At 39.0% G+C, this 18,934-nt stretch overlaps 1 protein-coding gene across 11 annotated transcripts in view; it reads left to right on the top strand.

The window, feature by feature from the left end:
• The window catches only part of Rbpj (recombination signal binding protein for immunoglobulin kappa J region), a 184,696-nt gene that overhangs the window by 125,210 nt on the left and 40,552 nt on the right, over positions 1 to 18,934 (top strand). The window contains 1 exon segment of one of the 11 annotated variants that reach the window (NM_001106631.2): positions 5,508 to 5,545. The gene's annotated coding sequence lies outside the window, so the exon portion shown is untranslated. 11 annotated transcript variants of the gene reach the window in all.

Genomic DNA, 18,934 nt, shown 5'->3' with positions numbered 1-18,934 from the left:
GCCCAGCAGTTTAATGCCTCCCTGAATCAGATATATCAGGCTAAGTTCCATGTAATTCTATTTTATTTTATTTTTGTATTGTTTTGTTTTTGTGCTTTTTAAGTTTTACTTTTGCTTCGTGTGTGTATCAGGGTTTTGCCTGTATGTGTGTGTGTGGATGTCAGATCTGGGAGCTACAGACAGTTATGAGCTGCCATGTGGATGCTAGGATTTGAATCTGGGTCCTCTAGGAAGAGCAGGCAGCATCCCAATCAATGAGCCATCTCTTCAGCCCCTGGTATAATTCTCTAGGAAATATGTTACTAGATCCGTAGTGTAATTATTATATTCAAACCATTTCCTTTTAATCATTTATATATTATACTCACAAGTGTGCCCAGTACTTGATAGGGCGTCAGAAAAAAAATTTTTAAGTAGATTTACATTACTGTGAAACATGAATGTGACATGGCTATATAGCCTGAATTTAGTATATATAAATTATTCTTCTAATAAGATACTCATGGGGCTGGAGTGATGGCTCAGCAGTTAAGAGGACTGACTGCTCTTTCAGTAGGTCCCAAGTTCAATCCCTAGCAACCACTTGGTGGCTCACAACCATCTGTAACAGGATCAGATGCCTTCTTCTGGTATGGTTGAAGAGAATGACAGTGTACTCACATCAAATAAATAAATAAATAAGTCTTAAAAAAAAAGACACTCATGCGTTTCTAGTTTATAATTCTGTTAGGAAACTGTTGTTGATATAGCCAAAGGAATTGGTGTTTTCAGCCTCAGGCTGGCACATAGTATTAGAAAATATAGTGAGGTACATAGAAAAACCTTTTAGACAATAAAAAACACTGCCGTGAGTTGTTTGTCCAATAATTACAAGTGTACATTTCACATTGTGATTTTTATATGTGGTTGGTTATTAAGTAGCTCTTCAGAGGTTATTATTTATTCAAAGATGAGATGGAAGATAGCTTAGATTTTTAGTTCTTAGGATGTGAATGAGTCTCAAATACTGGCATCTCAACTTTGGGGAGATTGAGACAGTAGATCCTTGGAGCTCTATTGGGCAATTATCCTAGTTACCTTGGTGAAAGGTTTCAGGAGAGGGAGAGAGGAGGGGGACAGACAGACAGACACACACACACACACACACACACACACACACACCAACTGTCTTTTAAAGATAGATAGTGCCTAAAAAATGGCACCAGAAGTTGTTCTTTGACCTCCTCACATATTTACACTTAGGAAGACACACCCATGTCCATAGCCCAAGTTGTCTTGAACTCACGATCTTCTTCAGTGCTGGCATTAGCACTAATTAGATATGTTACCTAGCTAATTCCATTTCACTTCTTAGATGCATAAAAATGTACATGAAACCTTCAGGCACTGTGTACTGCTTTGTTTTTTACCCATGCCACAGACTCAAATTAATGCTCTATAGGGAAATTCATTTTTAGGAAAGATTGCTCACTAGCAATTTCTTCATTAATTGTAAAACAGGGGATTATGTTTTCATTGTATTTATCTGCCGGGCACATTGTGATTGTTTTACCTGTGAAATAGAGGTGTCTAATAAAACAAGGTGTGAGTGATTTGTGAATAATAAACTCTGGAGCTCTTTTAGTAAGTCAGTTTCCTTGCTAACCCTTCATGCACATGGCTCACAATATTCTTGTGGGTCATGTTTTAGGAAGGCAGCAGTGTGTGTTTAGTACATAGGGCTGCAACCCTTGAGGTACGGCTTTGACATTTGACCAGGCCTATTTAGTAAATTACTGCTTCACCAGGGGTGTTGTCATTGAGTCATCCCCAACTTTGGAGTTTACTTCTTGCTGCTCATGGATCTGCTTCGACAACCACAATAATAAAGGAACATTGACTGCCCAGCTGCTACTATGTTTCAGACACTATTGGCAGTTCTGAACGCCTCTTAGAGTCTGGCATGATGTTGCTTATGCCTCATTAGGCTTGCTGCTACTTTGGTGAATGAAATGATAGTCTAATGGTCTGAAAAATGTATTTTTCAAGCATACGTAACAGATTTATGGGGATGGGGGGAGTATAAGTGGCAGTAATTGTCTATCTGTGTAAATATTTGTGTAAATTTGTTGGGTTGACAAAATGCACAGAGGTATACACAGCATCTGTTCAGTCAGATTTGGTGAGCTCTCAGGCATTATTAGGTATAGTTAAACTAGATTAAGTTTATATATAAAATGAAAAGACAACCATTTCTTATGCATTGTAAGTTTCAAAGACATGAACTGAAAGTGCTGTCTGCATCTGATGTATGTGAGATAGAATACATTAACTTAGAAAAATCACCAATGAGATTGCTGTATTCCTATAGTATGTTTTGTTGGCACTAGAACTAATTTGCATTGTTAATTAGATGATAGTCTAAATTGCTAAGTCTCCTATGAAAGTATTACTTTCTGAGTGTGTTAGAGAGTGTAATAGAAACAGACTGTATTACGGTATAAAGCCAGTGTTCTAGGGCCTTGTAAAGTCACAGACATGCTAGCTTCAGACTCGATTACAGTAGAACAAAGGTATAGGGGTAGGCCTAGGAATGGAGGGCAACACCCTTTTCTAAGGCAGTGTAGTAATTGGAATCAGTGTGCTGTCTGTCACTAAAGTAGGTCTATGGTAATGAACATGTTAAGTCTTTGTTGTGTTGGTATGAGTATTATACTGTAAGGGATATAAAATGTCTTGCTCAGTTTTGGAAGTAGGTATTTAAGAAATAGTTTAATTTCCCCCTTTTTGTAATGTGGAATTTTCAGACAATGAGAGGGGGATATGGAAAGGAAGGGAGAAAAAGAAGCCTAAGTTTTTGAAACCTGAATGTTGACATAGTCAGAAATGAAAGAGTAGGAATAAAGTGAATAAAGTCAAGAGAACCTATATAAAAACATTTAAGTTATTTAATATCAAAGTACTCACATGCTTATCTCTTTCTGTGACAGTTAACATCGTTCTGCAGGTGTCGATTTGTTTGTGTTGATTGTCTTGTCTAATCTTCTTGTGACCTCCCAAAAACCAGAGCTATTTTATATGTGTCTAATAACATCTCCCAGATTAGGAATGCCTGTTCCTGAAAAGGATTTAATAATATGTAACACTTGCCACTAGGTGGCACTTGTTCTAAGTGATAAAGCCAGAATTCTGCAGAGTTGATTTTCTACTTAAATGATACATATATAAACTTACGCTTGGATTATATTCACCATTCTGCACTTCTGCACTATACTGCTTGAAATGCAATGTAAAACTTATCAAATAACAAACCCTGAGTGTTAAAAATAGAAAACTGAACATCATTAGACTATGTCCCATAGATACAGCCTTTTGCAGGAGGCTTTTTTTGTTTGTTAGACTGGATTGCTTTAAAGGAGGAGGGTGGGTGTTTCTTAGAAAATTTGTTGGAAGGTGATAAATCGTGGTTGTCCTGACAATGGGGTTTGTTTGTTTGTTTGTTTGTTTGTTTTTTTAACTCACCTCCTTACCTCAGTTCTGTATTCTCATCACTGTTCTAGTCTCAGTATTCAGTAATATGTCTCATGATGGTAACTGCATCCTGAGTTGTATACATTGCATTGTATATATAGACCCCATTAGATTCAGGGAACTTTAGAACTGGAAAAGATCTTACTAATTTCATGTTCTAAAATCCTCATTCTTTTTATCAGCCACGGGTAGATTAAATAGTTGAGAGGTTCGATGACTGAGATCCTTCTCTTTGGGGGTGTGTGTGTGTGTCTGTGTCTATGTCTTTTGAGGTATATGTTTGTGCTTTCACTTTTTTTTAAACTTAAATTCATTCCACTTAGTGATCCGTTACTGTGCCAGGTCCTTTATTTGTGAGGGCCAAGATGCAAGAAAGTTCTTCAGGCCAAGTGGAGTCCCACTGTCCACACTGCTGTGCAGCTGTCTGGTCTTCCTCCTTTTGCTGTCATCCTGTTTTTATTTTTCATTTAATTTTTATTTTTTCTTTTGAAACAAGGTCTGGCTGTGTAGTCCAAGTTGGCCTTGAATTGATTATTTATCCCAGGCTGTCTCAAATTCACTGCAGTCCATCTACCTCAGCCTCCCTCTTGCTAGGATTACAGTCCTGTACTGCCATATCTTGTTTTTGTACTTGGAGACAGCAATTTACAATGTTGATTTGGCTGGCTGTGAATTGCTACTGCGGCACAGTCTGGTCTCTGACTTAGCCTCCTGCCTTAGTTTTTCCAGCTGCGGGTTTAGTCATGAATCCCACATCCAACTGAGGTCCTTTTTTTTTTTTAATTTACATTTCAAATGTTATTACCTTTCCCTGTTTCCTGTCCATAAACTCCCTATCCCATTCCCCCTACCCCCTTCTTCTATGAAGGTGTTCTCCCACCCATCCACCCAACCCTTCCTGCCTCCCAGCCCTGACATTCCTTTACAGTGGAGGGTGGGGGTCCAGCTTTGACAGAACCAAGACTTCTTCTCCCATTGGTGCCCAACAAGGCCATCCTCTGCTTCATATGCAGTTGGAGCCATGGGTCTGTCCATGTGAAGTCTTTGGGTAGTGGTTTGGTCCCTGGGAGCTCTGGTTGGTTGGTATTGTTGTTCTTATGGGGTTGCAAGCCCCTTCAGCTCCTAACTGAGGTCTTTTAGTCTTGATACTACTTAGGATGCATTTTCTATTTCTGATGGGCTGAAGTGGCCTCTTAGGAGTGTGGCCACTTACTGCAGACCTTCTTATCCACGGAGAACGTAACTCCTCCCACTCATTCCTCTCCTCTCTACGATCTTAGTTTGCACCTGGCTGGCCCTAGAAGAAGATGGAAGGGCAGATGGTGAAAAAGAAAGACTACACAACTTTATATTTTATGCTGAAAAGCTGACTGGCTTATATAAACTTGATGAACATGCACCCGTTATTCTGGTGTATAGCTAAGACACTACTCTCAACTATGTAGTTATTAAATCTTTTGTGTCTGTCATCTCTGCTTATGCAGATGTCAAATGAATTGAATTCATTCTGGCATTCAAAAATAGTGGTGATAGGCTTTGGTAAATCACTTACAGTCTAATAATGAATGCCATTATTTGATTAAATGAATTGCTGTCTCACTGGTGTAGTTTTTGGTTTTGAATAATCAAACATGGGTACTTGTCCCTTGTAAGAGTTATTTCACAAATATTGGCACCCATCCTTTAAGTTGGCCTTCTCTCTTACATTCAGTGTACATTTTGCACTCAAAATCTAGCGACATGTCATTTATTTAAACCAGTGGTTTCTTAGTTGTAACTCCTGCGAATTGTTGGTTGGTAAACTAGGTAATTGTTAAATTACATAAGCACTCACTCTGTAGACCATGTTGGCTCGAGTCCAGAGATCCACCTGCATCTGCCTTCTGAGTCCTGGGACTAAAGGTGTGGGCCAAATTTAAACCTAGATTTATCTGTTAGTTGTGTCTTGACTCTTTCCATAGTTCCTTTGTGTAGCTGAACCTTTCCTTTTCTTTTAGACCCCTGGCCTTGTGCCTTTGAGGCAGGCATTCTACAGGTTACATACTTCTTAAGGACTAATGTTACATTAGCATGTGCTTTATTTTTTGCTAATTGGAAACATTTTACAAAAAATTAAAATCTAATAGCAATATATCTTATAAAGTGAGCCATTGTACTTTCATAACAAGAAATAGCTTGTTAATATTTGTGAGTATATTTTTAAATTTTTAATAAATGCAAATGTGAACATTTTATATTAAAAATTTCAATGGATAACCATCAATATTAAAAAGATGGGAGGTGGGCAGGCTAGATGGCTCAGTTGTTGAGAACACTTGTTCTTGCTTTGGACCTAGGTTTGATTCCCAGCACCCATAGGTAGCTCACAAACATCTATACATTCGGTTTCAGAGGTCGGTGTCCTCTTCTGACCTTCATTTGCACCAGATACAAGTGATACACTGACATACTTGTAGGCAACACATCCAAACAGTGCAGTAAAATAGTAGTAAGAAGAAGATTAGGAGTTGACAGAGTCCTCAGTACAGCCCTTGCTCACAGATGACATCTATCTGTCTCGTGGAGAGTTGAAGGTCAGAGTACTTTGGCCTCACCCACTACTCTGCTTCTGCCTGTTGGGCCTGCCTGTTTGGTTGCCCTGTACTGTGACTGGCCTTGTGTTTGTCTTTCCGTTTGAGTGCTTTCATGATGCTTGTAGGGACAAGGCAGTTCTGGGTTTCAGTAAATGTGCTTAGAATACTTAAGAAATTACAGTAGTACTCTTCTATTAGATTGCTATGAAAGTAAACCTTTCTAGAAATGCATTTCAAGTTATATTTGATCACATAGTGTTTATAATCAACGAGTGCTGAAATAACAGAGTTTATCTTTAAACTTTCTATTTAAAAAAAGTTCAAGATGACAATGTTAGGCACTCTAGACATGCAGTTTCATTAGATAATGCTTTTTCTACTTTGTGTTTTCAGGTTCATTCCCCTCCCCTCACCCCCAAACAGTTTATTTTCTGCCTACGGACCAATTTCAGGTCTTGTAATTATTATGTATAGTTCAGGATGGCCTTAGGTAAGAGTAACTGACTTGCTTTGCAACTTAAATTTTCCCTCTTGGGAAATGGAGAAAAAGCAAGTTCTTTCCAGGACCAAGCCTACTACAAAAAGCCTGCAACATGAGACTGACTATGGAATTGCTCATGACCATCTTTTTGCTCAGCTGCAGCAGCTGTTGCCCTCCCCTTTCAGCATGGTCTCCTTCATAGTCCCTATTTATTAGGTGTCAAGATCCAGGGATGTGTGCATGTGTGCGTGCGTGCGTTGGTTGCTTTTATTGACTACAATGTCTTTATATCCTTGACTGACTCCAGCAAACTCTACCACTTGCTTGTACATGAGCTTTCCTTTGATATTCCTTTACTGTCGAAAATGTTAATTTCCCTTGTCTCCTCTTTGCTTTTAAACTCCCGCTGTCTGCTCTTCAAAATGAGTTTGTTGTCCAGCAGCTAGCCTGCATGCATCCCTTCCACTATGTGTAAGCTCCATCTCTGCTGCTGGCCCGTCTCCTCACGTTCCCCTGCATCCCCTACCCCTTTCTCTGGGAAGATTTATCCACTGGCTCCTGTCTTGATGTCTCTTACTTCCTTCTGTTCTCTTTCTTTCTTGTTCATTGACGACCTGATTTTATTCTTCCAGGTGTCTTACTCCTTGTTTACTGCAGCTGCCTTATTAAGGGCTGCCTGGTCCTGCAGTTAGACTGTCACTGTCTTAACTATTCTGACTCCGCCTACTGCCATTCCAAGTTAGTTCATCCTGTAGTCTGTGGCTCTTGGTGTTTTGTTCCCCTGTTAACTTTTTGGAGGTTATAGGGATACTTGATAACCTAGGTTTTTTGTGATTGTATCTGTGGATTTTGATTTGGCTAGTCTAGTTGCTGCTTCTTCTTTTGAGGGATTATAAATTTATGTGACTGTCATTTCCATCCTAAAGTTTTATTTTTAGTTTTTAAAAGACATCAGATATATAAACCAAGTAGCTGTGAAGTATGTAGTTTCTCTACACACATGTAAGTCTCAACTCTCAGGGATAATATGCTAAATGTCAGTGGGATGTTTCTTTCCAACTTGGAAATTCTTTTCTTTATTGACTCTTAGAAGTTGTGCGTATGTGGGTCCATGTGTGTACGTGTGTATGTGTGTAGATGTCTGAGGAGTCCAGAAGAGGGTGTTAGAGTCCCTGAACCTGGAGTTATGAGCAGTTTTAAACTGCCTGACTTGGGTGCTGGGAACTGAATTTGGGTCCTCTACAAGAGCAGTATGTGCCCCTAACCTCTGAGCCACCTTTCCAGTCTCTCTGGTAATTTTTTGGTAATTTGCATTTTCAGTATGTGTTTGGGAGGCCGTTTGTGGAAAGAACATAAGCTAATCATGAGAAACATTCTGCTCACCCCTATTGGTTATGGCATGCTAAGTAGCTAGAAGCTGCTTCTAACAACATATACATCAAAGGCATTGCTGTCAAGAATAATCCAGTATTCTCATAGTTTGGTACTTTAGGTACCATTAATTACTTTGTGTTATTTTCAGCTGGGGGGTGGGGGGGTCTTTAATGTAGCTCATCCTAGCCACAGATTTACTCCCCACCGTACCTAGTTGGTCCTCCTGGTTACACTGAAGTGGTTTAGTGTCAGTTTCACCTAAAACTGTTGTATACATGTCATTTTAAAGTCTTTGCTATTGAACTTGGTTGTTTTATAAGACAGCAGTTGTGGATGTGGCCTAAGAACTGATGAGCCCCTGTAGTGATTAGCTGTTGTGGAGCCGTGAAAGGCTCCTTACAAACTGTAGCCACAGCTGCCGTGAACGCTGTGTTTGTGGGTTTTGAGGTGGCAGGGTGGGGGGTGCGACACACAAATCAAGTGTTTCTGCTTTGGTTTCTTAACGCTGTTTCTTTCTTTGCCTTTGAGGGAATTTGGAACATTTGCTTGAATGTTTTAATGCTTTTTTTCTCTCTCTCTAGATATAGTCTGATGTGAAGGTGAGATATTTTATTGGCATTGTTTCTGTCATCTGATACTCTGTGTGACAGCATTGTGTTCGCTGTGCTGAGTTGTGGACATTGAGTTACTTGGAACTAAGTATTTTTCTGTTTAAAAAAAAAATCATTGTGGGGGCTGGAGAGAGATGGCTCAGCGGTTAAGAACACCCGACTACTCTTCCAGAGGTCCTGAGTTCATTCCCAGCAACCACATGGTGGCTCACAACCATCTGTAAAGAGATCCGATGTCCTCTTCTGGTGTGTCTGAAGACAGCTACAGTGTACTTATATGTAATAAATAAATAAATCTTTAAAAAAAGAAAGAAAGAAAGAAAGAAAAAAATCATTGTAATGGCTAAAATAACTTTTGACTCAGATTGAAAGATTGGAATTTTACAATTTTTTTTTAAAAATCAAAGTAATGATATTTACATTATATATACATACATATATATCTTTTCTATTTATGTCAAAATAGAGTTTTCCCAAATAAAAAGAATCCTAGTGCTTGCCTTTAATCCCAGCACTCAGGATTCAGAGGCAGGAGGATCTCTCTGTGAGTTTGAGGCTAGCCTGGGTCTTCAGAGGGAGTTTCAGGACAGCCAAGAGTAAATACATAGAGAAAGCTTGTTTTGGAAAACCAAAAGAAACAAACAAGAATTCTAGATTTGTTTCTATATATCTACCAACAAACATGTCTGTCTGTCTGTTTTTGAAATAGGACTGACCTGGAACTCACTATGTAGTCCAGGTTGGCCTGTTTCTGCCTCTAGGGTGTGGAGATCAAGTGCATGCAGCTATAGTGTCTGCGTGCACGTGCGCGCGCACACACACACACACACACACACACACTCACACACACACACACACACACACACTCACACACACACACACACACACTGCTTACTGTCTGTGAAAGCCTTAGACTGACCATATGTAAAGTCAGAGCTTAACATGATTTCATAGTGTAAAACCTTCAGCACTGAACATATTCTGAAAACAGGTTATAAAGGAAAATAGAGATGATAATTACCAAAATAGCTAATTTAATTTTTAGTATGCTTGGCCTTGAATCTATTATCTTGCACATGCTAAGCAAGCACTCTGGTCATTAAGCTGTACCTTCAATTCTTCTCCCTTTTCTTTCTTTTTAAGTAAATAAATTTTTTGTAAGTTTTGTACTTGGCTAGTAGTTTAAGTTCAGACAGAGACTAACATTTGATGTTTGTTGTATGGGACATATTTCCAGGAGGATTTTTATTCCTTATAAAAGAGAATAATTTCTATGAATTGTGGTTATTAATCATAGTCCTAAATACAAAAGCATTCCCAGTGAGTTAGTGATGATTCATTATCAAATTTTTAACAGAGTGGTTGTAGACTAGCAGTGAGAATAATTAGCTAGAAAATATTAGCAGGGTAGAGATCCCTTTGTGTGACATTTAAGCTTAATTTCCTGGCCAGTTTATATGACTAATTAGAACTTCTGAAGCATTTGGGATGTGCTGTTGTGGTTGACTCCCTGAGCTCACTAGGGAAGTTAAAATATGATTTCAGTCTAGCAGCTGGCTTTCCTATTGCCGTTCCTGAGCAGTACCTCCAAGTTCATGTTTGAGTTGGGTGATCTTCTAGTCGTACCAACTCCGTACTTTGGAATGCCTGGACAGACTATGATGTAGACGTATGCTTCCCACAGTTGGAGCTGTGTGTGCTTAATCATGCTCCAAGTGAAGGAAGCCTACTTTCTTTATCTAATAGGCAGATACTCTTCTTTAGTCCCAGGGTATTTATTCTTCCTCCCCAGTCATCCTTTGAGGAATTTCTTAGCTGCTTGTTCAACCTTTTTACTCTCATCACCCCCCTCCCCAATATTATTTTAGACAGGGTCTTCCTATTAATTAACCTCAAGTAGACTTTGAATCTGGGAGCTCCTTACTACCTCAGCATCCTGAGTGCTGGGATTATAGGCCTGTTGCTGTCAGTGTGCTATTTTCATTTCCACTTCGTCAGATGACAACTTCTAATTAGTGCTTTGAGGGCACCTTGTGATAGAATTAAGGTGGGCTTCATTGTGCTGGGGGAGGCTTTCAGAATGTAGCCATGCTGGGGTTTACAATTACAAGACCATCTTCTTTTTGATTCATAGTGAAGCTTTTTTAAGTGGGGTTTTTCTGTGTAGCCCTGGTCATCCTGGAACTTTCTGTAGACCAGGCTGGCTTTGAACTCAGATTTGCCTGCCTCTGCCTCCTGAACACCGTTATGAAAGGTGGGTGACACCACTGGCTTTGATGGAAATTTTTACTTGCTAATAGGGTTACTTTCCCTAATTTTCAATGTGCTTGACTTCTCCCATTGGAAAATTTTAAAAACCAGAAATTTGGGATAGCCATACTTACTTGTGCTCTTAAAAAAATCACTTACTAAGATTCTAAAAACATTGTAGACTTGATAGTTGAAATAGCCAGAATTTTCAGTCTACTTTTAAAGTTTTTTCTTGATCATATATAAAAGGATTCTAGTGATGTTTTGAGATAGTACAAAGATGAGTTTTATCTTGGGAGAGAAGGTAAGATTTTCTTTTTCTGAAATAATTAATTGGGCCAGTTCAAAGAATGAGTGGAATTAAAGAACTCTAATAAATTTGTCAAGGGGGGAGGGGATTCTAATGTTCTGTATGGATTCCAAGGGCTCATTGGTGTCATTTATTGGGTAGGTGGCACTGACCTAAATGAACAGTAGAGGAGTTCAGTTACTGTTGGGAGTTTTGGGTCAGTTGACCAAGAACTTGAGAATTGAAGGCTGACTCGAGAGCTAGATGAAGGTATTCAGTGGCAGTTACAGGTACGTATAGGATTCCAGCTGGAAAGGTCAAGATTTGAAAAACACCGAGACTAGTAGGTAGCAGTTAGACCACCATCCTATGGAGAGCTAGCAGAAATAGCTGGGAAGCCCCAGTATGCAAGGAGTGTACAGTAGAAACTAATAGGAACCAACAGCAGGGCCAGGCCTCAGCATTGCAACAGTACAGAAGTGAATGGAGGACCTGGTCACTGCGTCACACACTGCAAAGAAAGAACAGGTGAGAGGCTCACTGTCCATCAGATTCATGACTTGTAAGACCCTAGAACCTGGCAAGACAGTTATGGTAAAGCGGTGAGAAGTGTAGTGTAAGTTGAGGAATTGAGTCAGAGGAAGTAAAAAGTAATGGCTCTGAGTGTGGAGGATGAAAGCTATGAAGTTGTGATGGAACTTTAAAAAACAAAACAAAACTATAATCTATGTTGGGGGAATTTATTCTTTTGTACATCCATCTGTCTTTTGTTGCTTTCAAATAATATTTTGAATGCCATGGTAGCTTCATATACTTTACATCACAAGATGTTTTGTATGTATATGTGCACACACCCATTTTAATTGTGTGTGTGTGTGGGGGGGGGTGGTATTGTTGGTAGTGCATGTGAATGTAGGTCTGTGTTCATATGAAGGCTAGAGGGCAATCTCTGCTCCTCAGGCAACATACATTGTTTTATTTGTTTTTGTTTTTGTCTATGTTTTTTTATTTTTTATTTTTATTTATTTATTTATTTATTTTTAAGTGTCTAGAACTGGCCAAGTAGTCTAGCCCTGCTGACCAGTGATTCCCTAGGGATTTGCCTGTGTCCATTCCCCATTACTAGGATTACAAGCATGTGTCACCATACTCACTTTTTAGGTTCCTGTACCTACCAAACTGTTTCTCCAGCCCCAGTTTCTATTTTTATTATGTCATCAGTGGAACTTTGATCAGTGGAACAGGGTTTCTGCTGTATAACCTTGGCTGTTCTGGAACTTGATCTTTAGACCAGACTGGCTTTGAACTCACCGAGATCTGCCTGTGCTGGGACTAAAGATGTATGTCACCACAACACAGCCATCAATGGGACTTTTAAAGGTGGTTTTTGAAGGCTTTCAAATCAAAGATAGAAGACTTGAGGGCCTCCCTCCATGTTAAGGACATGCATACAGTGGTCTTTGCCAGAACAGGGCAAAGATTCGCTGGGACTGGCATTACAGATGTTCTGAGCTACCATGTGGATGCTGGCTCCTCTGGAAGAGTGGCTAGTTATCTTAGCAGCTGAGCTCTTTTCATCCCCAGTCATTTGTGCTGTCAAACCTTGTGCCCAACCTCTAGAGATGGTAGAAGTTTCTGTACTAAAGTGTGGTCAAGATGGATGCGAGTGAGGTGGTGGGTGTCTGGATTAGTATGTAAGATAGAGACATAAACCAAAGATTACTCCATGGTTTTTGAGCCTGTGCAATAGTAATATAGGATTTCCATTATTAAGTAAGGGGAAACATTTTGGAATGAAATCCCTAGATGGGCATGTATGTGAGTGGTGTGCTTTTATGGCTTCTGGATATTACATAGTGACATGAAAAAAATCTCAAGCTAGTCAGCTCTTTGTAAGCATGGTTTTGAGTACTCTCCATTTACTCTTAGGGAAGATGCCTAGTCAAAAATAATATAAAGGGGGGAAAACCAGCTGCTAAGATGACTCAGTGGGTGAAGATGCTTCTAATCAAGCCAGAGGACTTAACTCGGTGAGTTGTCAGGGATGACTTGGTGGTTAAGAACACTAGCTGCTTTTAGGACGTGGGTTTAATTTTTAGCACCTCTGGCTTCTGTGGGCACCAGACATGAAAGTGATGTATACAGACATTTATGCAGGCAAAACACTCTGTCCTGGCTAGTTTTATGTCAACTTGACATAAGCTAGAGTCATCTGAAAAAAGGGGGGGAACCTTAATTGAGAAAATGGCTCCATAAGATCATGCTGCAAGCATTCCTGCAGCACATTTTCTTAATTAGTGATTGATGGGGGGAAAGCCCAGCCCTTGGTGGGTGGTGCTGTCCCTGAGTTGGTGGTCCTGGGTTCTACAAGAAAGCAGGCTGAGCAAAGCCTTGGGAGTAAGCCAGTAAGTAGCACCCTTTCATGGTTTCTGGATCAGCTCCTGTCTCTAGGATCCTACGTTGTTTGAATTCCTGCCCTGACTTCCTTCAGCAAGCAATTTACCTGCCAGGCCAGCTCCCAGGCCCCACTAGCTTTCTATTTTGATAGTATGGTTATATTGTTAAAAGACATGCATGCTTTTAAGCCCATTGACTTAAGTAGATTATGAGTAGGTCACTCCAGTTTCTAATTTTTCTTGTCCTATTGGAGACGGGATCTGCTAAGAACTGCTTTACGTGAGTAGAGTTGGGGAGTTCCTTATCTCTAGTTTGCTAGTGACTTAAGAAGAGGTTTCCAGGGGAAACCTCTCTTAAGTTTATCACTACCCAGAAGTCACATTCACTTAACAGTCATGTATAGTCAGCAGCCATTGTATCTGATACCATTCCATCTCAGAAAATGCTTTGTACTTTTTGACTTTTATGATGAGATTTTTTTTCTTGATAATCTTTCTGGGTAATACATACCTAAAACATTTTTGATAATTGGCAATGGAAAGGTGAGAAGCATGAGAGAACAGAAAGCAAGTGTGAAGAAAGGTAATTGGAAGTTATCACACGAAAAGAAGCCCCTGGAGGCTTTTAAAAATAGCTCTTTCTGCCACAAGTTTTCAGCTTTCTAAAATTCCTTTCTCTCAGTTTCATTGTAGAAATTAAGCTAATGAAAGGCACTAGATCATTGAAATTAGAAGTTTAACCTGTGGGAAACATTTCCATAAATGGTATCTTGTTAAATTTATTACTTCTGGGGCAGTGGTGGCACATGCCTTTAATCCCAGCACTTGGGAGGGAGAGGTAAGCAGATAGATCTCTTTAATTTGAGAACAACCAGGGCTACACAGAGAAACTATCTTGAAAAACCAAAGTATTATTTACTATTAGATAGATAGATAGGTAGAGGTTCAAGACAGGTCTTTTGGCTACTGACTTTAGGTGAAATTGCCTTTATTGTTAATTACTTGAATATGGAATAATATTAAGTTAGCTTGTATGATATAGTGAAAAATTAAATCAACCCAAAAACGTGTGAAATTTCTTTCTTTTCAGCAAGTTAGTAATTGGTTCTGTTGCAGGCACTTGGTGGGGATCCTCCAGTTAATTAAGTTCTAAAGAAGGCCCCAACCAGGTCTGGTAGTGTAGACCTGTAATTCCAGTTACTTGGGAGACTTGAGTCTGGAAGATTGTTCAAGACTTGACCTGGACTACATAGTGAATTTAAGGCCAGCCTTAACAATTTACTGAGACCTTGATTTGGGGGAAAATTTTTTTTTAAAGAAGTCTGATGTAGCTCAGTAGTAGAGAACCTTCTTAGTATGTCCCAGGTTCAATCCCTAACACTGCATTGTGGGAGAATTCAGAACCCCCCTCCCTTTTTTTGTCGTGTGTGTGTGAGTGTGTGTGTGTGTGTGTGTGTGTGTGTGTGTGTGTGTGTGTGTATGTGTTTGATTTTTTTTTTTTTTTTGAGACAGTACCTCAGTAGCCCAGGCTGGCTTAGAACATAGCTAATTAGCTCATAGCCCAGGCTAACCTTGAGATCTTCTTATTCACTTTCTGACTGGCAAGATTACAGGCATTCTTATTTTAATTTTTATCATGTGATTTACTTTAGGGGGAGTGTAATATACATGTTCTTGCTATGTAGCCTTCATAGGCTTCAGACATGAGAACCTCTTGTCTCAGCTTCCCTCTTGCTGAGATACAGTAATGCGCCACCATGCCGAACTCTGTTACCATTAATGGGCTATAAGGGATGTTTTGATATTCATGGTGGTTAAACAGTAAAGAAAACATTTGAAAGGATTTTTTAAAATTAGAAGAGGTGCGTTCTTACTTGTGTAGTATTTTCTGACCTTAGTTACTTGCTTCAGTAGTTAATTTTTTTTGTCCTTTAAAAGAAAAATATGAATAAAGGACAAAATTTAATTTTACTGCCTTAAACAGTCTACATTTTAAAATGAATCCATGGCATATATGTATGTCAGTATAGTATATATTGGGTTGTGATGTGTATTTAGAACTTCTGTGCCCGTTTAAAAATAATCCAGTTGGGCCGGGCATGGTAGCACATACCTTTAATCCAGTGGAAGTTGAAGACCTGCCTTCCCTGCTCTCTGATAGTTTATTTGCTATCACTCTGTGCCTGCCTGGCAGTGTTTATAATGCCGTGTGTGTGTGTGTGTGTGTGTGTGTGTGTGTGTGTGTGTGTGTGTGTGTGTGTGTGTAGTCTTGTTTCTCATTGCTGCTCTGTGAACATCTCTTTTGCCCCAGGTTTTCAGAAGGATAAATTATGATTCATAAAAGGTGGCTGCAGTACTGGAGGCTCTTTAACTTACTGCACTCTATGGGGAAGGTCTGGGATTTAGTCTCAGTCACTCTTGAGAGGCCTTTTTTGTAGTTACTTTATTGCCACTCTGACAGCTTCTGGCTGAACGCTGGAGATACAGGTATAAATCTACCCAGGGTGTGTCTTGATCTCATGGAGTTTATGGAGGCACAAGTTCTTCATAGTTACTGGGTATAGTTGCATCTGACCTGCATATACTACAACTTCAGGTCATCCCTAGCTTACTTACTTACAACATCTCATGCAGTGTAAAGTTATCAAGTGTGGTCACACTGAATTGGTTTAAAAGACAAGTCTGGATATAGTAATACAGACTAAATACTCTTCATATTTAAAAGATTCTGTTTTTCAAATTATGTGTAGTATGTGCATAGGCATGTGCACATGAGTGTAGGTAGATACCTTCAGACGTCAGAGTGCCCGGTCCCTTGAAACTGGGTGCCCTGTGCGTGCTGGAAGCTAAACTTGGATTTTAACTCCTGAGCCACATTTCCAGTCCTATTCTAAGATATCTTTTATCCTGATAGGTTAGTTCTCATGTGCAGACATGGAACCTCAGATACAGAGGGTCACTTGTAACCAAAATTCAGCTGTCAAGAAGGATGCCTTATTTTTTTATATAATTTTCTTTTTAAATTGTTGCTGTCCTGATACTTTCACCACAGCACATCTTGATGTATACAAATACATACAAAGTTGTTCATTATAAATATGTATCAGTACAATTAAACATAATTTCCAAGATTCCCAATATCCTGAGTTAATTTTTAAGAATGTAAATAAAAGTGGATGGATATGCCAGCTATATTTTAGAGTGCTAATATCTTTTGATAGTGTTTTTCCCCATCCCACCTAGAAGAGTCATTGATGAATATTTTCACTCACATTCAACAGACACTTGTGTGCCCACTGTATTTAGAGCGTGTCGCACATACTCAGCATGTTAGCTGACATCGTGTGCAGAATACTGTGCTGTGCTACATTATCACTTGGTATTTATTAGTGTTTAACAACAGATTTATGAGAATAAAACCAAAAGGATTTAAAAACTGGCATGGAAATGTATTTCTGTGTCTTCTGATGAAGTGAAATATCACAAAGACATTTGCATAGGCTCTTTCATAGTTATTAATGTTACAACTAAAGTTGTTATAACTAAGGGTGAGAATTTTTTTATGATTATTCTTGTTACTGTCTGCTATTTTGGACCTGAGGCTTTTATAGTAAGTTTTGCCTAAGATATGCTGTTTTTTGTTAAGTATTTTGTTTTTTGAGACAGTCTGTGTCGCTTTCGTTGGCCTGGAATTTAGAGATCTGCCTGCTTCTGCCTATGCCTCCTGACTGCTTGGATTAAAGGTGTGCATTACCAGGCTGCTCTGGGGAAGATACTTTGAAATGTTTTCATTTTCTTGTTTTAGTAGATTTTAAACTCTTGACTGCAACAGTTCTGCAAGACTTTTTCAGCTGTTAGGAAGACAGCATAGAGTGTCTTGGGTTTCTTGCTTGTGTTGTCCAATTTATTACAAAACATTGGCATAGTTCTTTTATTTTTTATTTTATTTTATTTTTTTATCCTGCCAGTGGTTTGGAATAAACAGAGTTTCTGTTCAGATCTTGAATTGCCTAGAAATTGAGTTTCCTGAACTGAATTTGTGAGGTTTTTTTGCTATGCATGTGGTCTTCTTTTAGTGTCTTCACTATCTGAGGCTGTTTGTCCCCACTTTGTCATCTCTGTAACCTAAGAGCATAGTGTCACCTTCCACATCGATTTTCCTTGCCAGGATAGAATTTGACCATTAGATAAGCCGAGGAAATGTCTCTGCATCTGCCTTTCAGGGTCATTTTTTGGGGGAGGGGGTTCATGGTTACTTTTGATTTAACAGCTAAAATTTAGCCAAAGCTACATTATTTAGACTTTTTCACATTCATTTTATTATTTTATATGTATGAATGTCTTGCCCATATTTATGTATGTGTACCATGTGTGTGCCTGGTACCTGTGGAGATCAGAAGCAGGCATTAGTTCTCCTGGGACTGGAGTTATGATTGTGAGCTGCCATTCGGGTTCTGGGAGTCAGGCCCAGATCCTCTTGTTACAAAAGCAACAAGTGTTCTTAACCATTGAACCAGCTTTCTAGCCCCAAACCACATAGTTTAAAGCAATGATAAAAGATCAAGTGTATCACTTCATGAGAAAATTGGGTTTCAATTGTAGGTACCAAGTTTCTGGTGTCATTAAATATAATTGCTGTCATTCTACTGACTTATTAAATATGCATACAGACTCTTGGTATATCATAATATACCAAGCTATTTATATGATTTTAAATATAAAACTGATCAAGTTTCACATGAGAAGCAATTATATAATCACATTATTACCATTTCAGCCATGTTGAGAAATAAATGTATTTGTTTGGTTTGGTTTCTTCTAGTTATTTCTAGGAGAAAAATTACTATAGTAGTGCTTGGATAGGTTTTTATTTGGGAATTAGATCAATGACTGTCCTACTACTTTAGTCTTTTCTAAGATTCAGCACCTGTATGGGCTAACAGATTAAAGATAGCATCAGAGAACACCAAAATGTGTTGATGATGCATTATGGGTTGAAAACCCAATACTTACTCTTGGACTAGTTGATCTAAAAAAAATGAGCCCGAGTGTGAATTCTCCACTTCAGTCCCAGTATCTTCTGTCCATCAGTGTGTGTTTACTCATCTACCTAGAATCTTGTTTCCTGTGTCTGTCTGTCCCTATGTTTATGTCCTTGTGTCCTCATTGCTGTCCTTCACAAAGTGCTTTGCCCTGAACGACTCAGAATTACAGAAAGCATGAATGAGGGATTCTTTATAGAAATATTGAATAGAGCTTTATAAGGGAAGAAACTTTACTGATCCCCAACTAACCAGGAAGCACTTAGAAAAATGAAGCACCTGTGAACATTTTCAAGTCACATCCAGAAGTCGCTTACAACATGGATGACCAGTATTTGTTACTTAAAGTTGTTTCCAATGTGTTGGCTGCTTTCAGCAAATGATTACCACAACACACACACACACACA

This window comes from Rattus norvegicus, chromosome 14, assembly GCF_021556685.1.
Source record: "Rattus norvegicus strain SHRSP/BbbUtx chromosome 14, alternate assembly SHRSP_T2T, whole genome shotgun sequence".
Taxonomy (NCBI): domain Eukaryota; kingdom Metazoa; phylum Chordata; class Mammalia; order Rodentia; family Muridae; genus Rattus; species Rattus norvegicus.
Note: the sequence above shows the minus strand (reverse complement) of the source record. Positions and strands in the feature narration are given on the sequence as shown.